The sequence below is a fragment of the Coregonus clupeaformis genome, unplaced genomic scaffold, assembly GCF_020615455.1.
Source record: "Coregonus clupeaformis isolate EN_2021a unplaced genomic scaffold, ASM2061545v1 scaf3542, whole genome shotgun sequence".
Taxonomy (NCBI): Eukaryota; Metazoa; Chordata; class Actinopteri; order Salmoniformes; family Salmonidae; genus Coregonus; species Coregonus clupeaformis.
Window position 1 is genome coordinate 33,056 of NW_025536996.1, and position 9,104 is coordinate 42,159.

Consider the following 9,104-nt stretch of genomic DNA (forward strand, 5'->3'; position numbering starts at 1 on the left):
GCTATACAAACGCCTCACACTGCGTTGCTGCTGCCTCTCTAACCTGGTGGTCCCTGCACGCACCACCCACGAGGAGTTCCAGGTCTCCGGCAGCCTCTGGAACTGCCGTTCTGCGGCCAACAAGGCAGAGTTCATCTCAGCCTATGCTACCCTCCAGTCCCTCGACTTCTTGGCGCTGACGGAAACATGGATTACCACTGAAAACACTGCTACTCCTACTGCTCTCTCCTCGTCTGACCATGTGTTCTCGCATACCCCGAGAGCATCTGGTCAGCGGGGTGGTGGCACAGGAATCCTCATCTCTCCCAAGTGGACATTCTCTCTTTTCCCCTGACCCATCTGTCTATCTCTAATTTGAATTCCATGCTGTCACAGTCACTAGCCCATTCAAGCTTAACATCCTCATCATTTATCACCCTCCAGGTTCCCTTGGAGAGTTCATCAATGAGCTTGACGCCTTGATAAGTTCCTTTCCTGAGGATGGCTCACCCCTCACAGTTCTGGGTGACTTCAACCTCCCTACGTCTACCTTTGACTCATTTCTCTCTGCCTCCTTCTTTCCACTCCCTCCTCTTTTGACCTCACCCTCTCACCGTCCCCCTACTCACAAGGCAGGCAATACGCTTGACCTCATCTTTACTAGATGCTGTTCTTCTACTAATCTCACTGCAACTCCCTCCATGTCTCCGACCACTACTTTATATCCTTTTCTCTCTCACTCTCCTCCAACACTACTCTGCCCCTACTCAGATGGTAATGCGCCGTCGCAACCTTCGCTCTCTCTCTCCCGCTACTCTCTCCACTTCCATCCTATCATCTCTTCCCTCTGCTCAATCCTTCTCCCTCCAATCTCCTGATTTTGCCTCCTCAACCCTCCACTCCTCCCTTTCTGCATCCTTTGACTCTCTATGTCCCCTATCCTCCCGGCCGGCTCGGTCCTCCCCTCCTGCTCCGTGGCTTGACGACTCATTGCGAGCTCACAGAACAGGGCTCCGGGCAGCCGAGCGGAAGTGGAGGAAAACTAGACTCCCTGCGGACCTGGCATCTTTTCACTCCCTCCTCTCTACATTTTCTTCATCTGTTTCTGCTGCTAAAGCCACTTTTACCACTCTAAATTCCAAGCATCTGCCTCTAACCCTAGAAAGCTCTTTGCCACCTTCTCGTCCCTGCTGAATCCTCCTCCTCCCTCTCTGTATATGACTTCATCAACCATTTTGAAAAGAAGGTTGACGACATCCGATCCTCGTTGTTAAGTCAAATGACACTGCTGGTCCTGCTCACACTGCCCTACCCTATGCTTTGACTTCTTTCTCCCTCTCTCTCCAGATGAAATCTTGCGACTTGTGACGGCCGGCCGCCCAACAACCTGCCCGCTTGACCCTATCCCCTCCTCTCTTCTCCAGACCATCTCCGGTGACATTCTCCCTTACCTCACCTCGCTCATCAACTCATCCTTGACCGCTTGCTATGTCCCTTCCGTCTTCAAGAGAGCAAGAGTTGCACCCCTTCTCAAAAAACCAACACTCGATCCCTCTGATGTCAACAACTACAGACCAGCATCCCTTCTTTCTTTTCTCTCCAAAACTCTTGAGCGTGCCGTCTTTAGCCAACTCTCTTGCTATCTCTCTCAGAATGACCTTGATCCAAGCCAGTCAGGTTTCAAGACTGGTCATTCAACTGAGACTGCTCTTCTCTGTGTCACAGAGGCTCTCTGCACTGCTAAAGCTAACTCTCTCTCCTCTGCTCTTGTCCTTCTAGACCTGTCTGCTGCCTTTGATACTGTGAACCATAAGATCCTCCCTCTCCACCCTCTCCAAGTTGGGCATCTCCGGCGCGGCTCACTCTTGGATTGCATCCTACCTGACCGGTCGCTCCTACCAAGTGGCGTGGCGAGAATCTGTCTCCGCACCACGTGCTCTCACCACTGGTGTCCCCCAGGGCTCAGTTCTAAGCCGTCTCCTATTCTCGCTATACACCAAGTCACTTGGCTCTGTCATATCCTCACATGGCCTCTCCTATCATTGCTACGCAGACGACACACAACTAATCTTCTCCTTTCCCCCTTCTGATAACCAGGTGGCGAATCACATCTCTGCATGTCTGGCAGACATATCAGTGTGGATGACGGATCACCACCTCAAGCTGAACCTCGGCAAGACGGAGCTGCTCTTCCTCCCGGGGAAGGACTGCCCGCTCCATGATCTCGCCATCACGGTTGACAACTCCGTTGTGTCCTCCTCCCAGAGTGCGAAGAGCCTTGGCATGACCCTGGACAACACCCTGTCGTTCTCCGCTAACATCAAGGCGGTGACCCGATCCTGTAGGTTCATGCTCTACAACATTCGGAGAGTACGACCCTGCCTTACACAGGAAGCGGCACAGGTCCTAATCCAGGCACTTGTCATCTCCCGTCTGGATTACTGCAACTCGCTGTTAGCTGGGCTCCCTGCCTGTGCCATTAAACCCCTACAACTCATCCAGAATGCCGCAGCCCGTCTGGTGTTCAACCTTCCCAAGTTCTCTCACGTCACCCCGCTCCTATGCACACTCCACTGGCTTCCAGTTGAAGCTTGCATCTGCTACAAGACCATGGTGCTTGCCTACAGAGCTGTGAGGGGAATGGCACCTCCATACATTCAGGCTCTGATCAGTCCCTACACCCAAACGAGGGCATTGCGTTCATCCACCTCTGGCCTGCTGGCCCCCTACCTCTGCGGAAGCACAGTTCCCGCTCAGCCCAGTCAAAACTGTTCGCTGCTCTGGCACCCCAATGGTGGAACAAGCTCCCTCACGACGCCAGGACAGCGGAGTCACTCACCACCTTCCGGAGACACTTGAAACCCCACCTCTTTAAGGAATACCTGGGATAGGATAAAGTAATCCTTGTACCCCCCTTACCCCACACCAAAAAAAATAATAATAATAATAATAATAATAATAATAAATACTGTAAAGTGGTTATCCCACTGGCTATAAGGTGAATGCACCAATTTGTAAGTCGCTCTGGATAAGAGCGTCTGCTAAATGACGTAAATGTAAATGTATATGGCCAATATACCACAGCTAAGGGCTGTTCTTATGCACGATGCAACGCAGAGTGCCTGGATACAGCCCTTAGCCGTGGTATACAGTGCATTCGGAAAGTATTCAGACCCCTAGACATTTTGTTACGTTACAGCCTTATTCTAAAATGGATTAAATAAAAAAAACATCCTCAATCTACAGACAATACCACATAATGACAAAGCAAAAACAGGTTTTTTGAAACACAGAAATAACTTATTTACATAAGTATTCAGACCCTTTGCTATGAGACTCGAAATTGAGCTCAGGTGCATGCTTTTTCCATTGCTCATCCTTGAGATGTTTCTACAACTTGATTGGAGTCCACCTGTGGTAAATTAAATTGATTGGACATGATTTGGAAAGGCACACACCTGTCTATATAAGGTCCCACAGTTGACAGTGCGTCAGAGCAAAAACCAAGCAATGAGGTCGAAGGAATTGTCCGTAGAGCTCTGAGACAGGTTTGTGTCAAGGCACAGATCTGGGGAAGGGTACCAAAAAATGTCTGCAGCATTGAAGGTCCCTAAGAACACAGTGGCCTCCATCATTCTTAAATGGAAGAAGTTTGGAACCACCAAGACTCTTCCTAGAGCTGGCTGCCCGGTCAAACTGAGCAATCGGGAGAGAAGGGCATTGGTCAGGGAGGTGACCAAGAACCCGATGGTCACTCTGACAGAACTCCAGAGTTCCTCTGTGGAGATGGGAGAACCTTCTAGAAGAACAACCATCTCTGCAGCACTCCACAAATCAGGACTTTATGGTAGATTGGCCAGACGGAAGCCACTCCTCAGTGAAAGGCACCTAAAGACTCTCAGACCCTCAGAAAAAGTTATCTGGTATTACCTGCAGCCAGAAACCTCCATAATAACCCTTTATTCCTGAAATGCCTGCACCCATCTAACGCAATTCTACCAGTGAACTGACCACCAGGGTGACCTATATTTCTTTAATAATAGCCCATTATCTTTGAGAACTTACGATCAACAAAATAAAAGCTAGACAATCAGGCCCCCATTGATTTTGTTATTATCTTAGAGCATAAGAACACAATTAGCTTAAATTGCAAAATATTATTTCAGCTCCTTGCCAAAATGTGTAGAATTGCAGAAAATTAGCTTTAAAACTTCACTGCCAAGATTATATTTTTTACACATTCTTTGGTCAGTGTATGTTTTTTCACTGCTCAATGGTGGGTCACGACTCAAGACACCTCAATTGGTGGGTCTCAAAGCAAATAAACCCCTGATTTAACTCACATGGGTTGCCACTTGCCAGCATAAGCACCAGTTTTCACCATGAGTGGGCACACTCCATGAAGGAACTCTGCAATAGCTTTATCATCATACATTCCTTTGTTTTATAAATATACATAATTGTTAAGAGGACCACGATGGAAATACGATTTAAAACTTTGTTGAATCTGTGTGTGGTCTCTGGTAGTGAAATGTGAAGCACCCTCAGATTCTTAACCGTCCCTGACATGAAACCACATTACGCTGCAACAGCATCTTCCACCGTGTGAATCACCACTATTTACTATAATTGTTCATCTTTTAAAATGTATGTCAGCTGTGTGTAATAATAATTAATTTGGTGGTTGCTTATATTTTCCTATGAAGGGACCTCACATCACAGTGAATAATCTGATGTTTGACTTCTATTTTCAATAAACCAAATAAGACTACAGTAATCGCAAATTGGTGATCGAAAACAAGCAAGTAGGAGCAAATGAGGTGGACCTAGTCAGAAACTACAGGATATCTGTTGTACAGAAACAAGTACTTGGTGCTCACGTATACCATCTGCTTTTTTGTAACTCAAACGAAAGTGTAAAACAAATCACCTTCTAAAAACCACAAAATAAGGAACCAGAATTTACATTTGCAGATACTTTATCCAACACCCATATATTTTATTTTCTAAATGAGTGTTTATAAGAAATACAGATAAAAATGGAAATGTCAGGAATCAACTTTTTACTTTAAAATTTCACGTAGAAACTATCTGAAGTGACAAAGTACAACGAATGGCATATTCCCAGGTGAGGATTAAAGTGCAGATGTGGGGGGGGCATTCATAGAGTAAGGTTAGGTCAAAAGTCACTCTCCAGAGCGGCAGCACGCCCTGAAGCCACACTGCAGGTTCTGGCAGCCGCTGGCCGTATCAGCATGGGGACCTGCAGAGAGAGGCCACAGTCAGACCAGTCAATCACTCACTCATAGGCCATGTACTGCTGTGCCCATTCATTTTACCTCGCTGGTGCACCGGCTGGGTGGAGATTGGAATGCTCTCAAATCTTCAAATTCCAGTGGTCTGGACAAGTTAAAACCAATGCACCTATTAACAGGAAATGTAACTCCTCCCAAGTAGGTCTACCGCCCACACTCTTCCGACTGGTTTAGAAACAATTTCAAAAGCTACTGTTTACACAATGGAGTTACACATTAACTTGTGACACTCAAGCAGTAAATGTGTTTTTGCCGACTAGCTACCGTAAGTCCCACTTACCTTGCACCTCACAAGATCAGCAGGACTGTTACATAAGGAACTTACACTGGGAAATGTGCTGGACAGCCAGGTGAGGTTAGGTATGATTGTTATAACAGCACATTCATTAGGCTTGGCAAATAAGCCCCATTCAGAGATTCTTTAAAGCTGCGACCAAATTCACATAGAAATGTGAGTTCTCTGTCATCGAAAGCAAGTCTAAGAAGCAGTAGATCTGTTCTATGTGCACGATTTATATGCTTCCTGTTCTTAAAATTTTGTTTTTGCATCTTTTACTCTGTTTTGTCCACCAGCTTCAGACAGCTGAAAATACAATATTTTTGGTTATTGAAAATATATTTCAGAGTGGTTTAGATCATACAATGATTCTCTACACTATACATTGCTTGTTTTGTCACAAACTGAAATTAGACAAACTATTAGAATTTGAGCAACCAGGAAATGGCAGAGCAATTTCGGCATATTGCACCTTTAATACAATCCACCGCCAAAATTAAATCACCTGGCATTACATACTACAGAGAGGCTGATAACAGAGCCGGCAAGCCCACTGCATCACCATCATGTAGCATCACCTGGCATCCCTATCATCAAACTATCTAACTCAAGTGTTTCCCAAACTGTGGGACGGGACCTACTTGTGGGTCGCAGTAGCGGTCCAGGTGGGTTGTGGAATTACATTTTATGTGCATTGCATTTTTATTTTAGTAGATTTTTTCAAAGACATTTTCAGGAGGAAAAATGCATTCAGTGTAATAGCCTATAATCTTTGAGAACTTACAATCAACAAAATAAAAGCTAGACAATCAGGCCCCCATTGATTGTTATAATGTTGGAGCATAACACAGCATTAGCCATGTCAAAATGCGTAGAATTTCAGGATACTAGCTTAAAAACACCTAAATGTTCTTTCAACTCCATGTCAAAATGTGTAGAATTGCAGGAAATTTGCTTTAAAACTGCTAAATGTTCTCTCCGCTGCCAAGATTATATTTTTTACTTATTCTTGGTTAGTGTATGTTTTTTCACTGCTCAACCCTTATGGTGGGTTGCGACTCAAAAGACACCTCAACTGGTGGGTCTCGAAGCAAAAACGTTTGGGAACCCCTGATCTAACTCACATGGGTTGTTACTTGCCAGCATATGCACCAGTCTTCACCATGAGTGGGCACACTACATTGTGAAGAAACTCTACAATGGCGTTATAATCATCAATTTCTTTGTTTTATTAATCTACATAATTGTTAATAAGAGGACCACAATGGAAGTACGTTTTAAAACTTTGTTGTGTCATCCTCAATTATTTTAAATGCATTGTGTCCACGTGTGGTCGTTTTGTGTTTTTATTATGTCAAATAAATCAAACAATTCAAGAAATATGTTGCCTGATAAGAGGGTGTTTTCCCACAGTTTTGCCTAATGTTGTGCGTTTTGTGTGTGTGTGCATGCGTTACCGTTGATGTTGTCGCAGTAGTAGAAGTGTTCATCATTGAGGGCAGGACAGGCTGACACCAGTTCCTGTAGCCCCACCTCAGTGATGAGGAGACATCCAGACAGGTTCAGATGCTCCAGGAAAGGAAGACTGCCACGCTGAGACAGCGCTCTGAAACACACACATGCTTAGAGTATATAATACACACAATCATGTGTACCTACTCACAGTCAATATCAGTAACACAAAAAAAGATGTACACAATTTATACATAGGTAGAATATGTATGCATGTTTGTCGTTTCTTTGAAGAGCAGCATCCCAAGCAGTTTTACCTCAAGCCCAGGTCTGTAACCTGATAGCATCCAGAGAGGCTGAGGAACCTAAGCGAGCGCCGAGTGTCTGACTGATCAGTTCTGTTGTAAAGCTTCAGGCACCGCTGGCCCCCAGAGGAGCATTTTGTCCAAAACTCTGCCCCTGCACTGCCCCCTGGTGATGTAAGACTCAGACTGCAGCCCTCCTAAAGCCCTCAGGGCCGTCTCACCAGTGCAGCAGGTTGAATGGCCACAGCAGACCTCCCCTAGCCCATACTGCTTCTGCCAGTAGGAGGTGCTAAAGCTTGTCCTGAGGCCCCGCCTCCTACTCCTCCTGCAGCAACACGAACCTCCACCTGGCTTCATCGCCACAAAACCTCGCCCCTCAGGGGTAGACACTCCCCCGCGGCGGTTCCACTCTGCTGCATCCTCGATGTCAGCCAGCTCCGAGGGGTCCAGGACCCAGACCCTGGAGGGGCTGTTGCACCGTCTCCCAGTCCGCTGCTTGAAGATCAGGGCCTGCTGGTTGCGCCCCATCGGACGGAGGCTCCGCTCGTCCAGCAGACTGATGGGAGGGCTCTTCAGAAGCTTGGCTTGCCGGTCGGATCGCTTTCTGAGAGCAGGTGAGAGATGGCAGGTACCCCAGACCCATTGACAGCTTCTTCAGGGTGTGGTCAGTGATCTTCTCACAGCCGGATAGGTCCAGGTGCTCAAGAGACAGACACGCCCCCAGAGATGACCAACTGACAGACAGAAGTGAAAATAACAAATCAATTAGGGGGAGAAGAGAGGCACAATGAGTTCAGTAGTTAATCATACCCTGTAGTCTTCAGCATAATTGGTCTGGCTATGGATGGTATACCTGTCAAAGGCGGAGTCTGTGACATCAGTCTGAGTGAGGTCCAGGTGGGTGATATTAGGACAGAGACTAAGGATCTGACGCACCTGTAGCAGCAGATATACATACAGATCATTAACCTACACGCTGCCATGTAGAGCCTATTCAGGCTGAAATATCCTTCATTCACATGCACACGCCAGCTTTTCTCATTACTTCGAGAATTGGAAGCTTTGTATTAGCAACTCTGCTTTATTGATGTTCTAGGCCAGGGGTGTCAAACTCATTTTAGCTCAGGGGCCACATGGAGGAAAATCTATTCCCAAGTGGGCCGGACTGGAAAAATCATGGTATATATAACTTAAAAACAACAACTTCAGATTGTTTTCTTTGTTTTAATACGATCAACATACAACATAAAGCTGGAGCCTGAGGACAGTGTGTCCAAAATAGTACAAGCACAACATCACTATTAATCATAAAACACGTCAAGTTTATTTGAAAATTCTAAAGAAAAAGAACACACAAACACACAATGCCTCAGTGATTAACAGAACTGTTTCACAGATCACAGAACTATATCAGGGTGTCATTTCTCAGGCAGAAATGTAGATAAAAATGATGAAATCCTGTTCCCCAAACAAGTGCAAGAACCACAGAGTCAAGAATAGATTAAATATACAAATAAAATAAAAACAATTAAAAACAATAGCACATCAACATAAAAACATAAACATAAAGCTGGAGCCTGAGGACAGTGTCCAAAAGCACAACATCACTATTAATCATAAAACACCTCAAGTTATTTGAAAGTTCTGAGGACAAAGAACACACAAACACACAATGCCTCAGTGATTAACAGAACTGTTTCACAGATCACAGAACTATATCAGGGTGTCATTTCTCAGGCAGAAATTTAGATAAAAATAATGAAATCCTGTTCCCCA

The 9,104-nt window shown here is 45.5% G+C and overlaps 1 pseudogene; it reads right to left on the reverse strand.

Moving 5' to 3' along the window:
- Positions 1–4,940: 4,940 nt before the first annotated feature.
- Positions 4,941–8,264, reverse strand: LOC123490217 (annotated as a pseudogene).
- Positions 8,265–9,104: the final 840 nt, after the last annotated feature.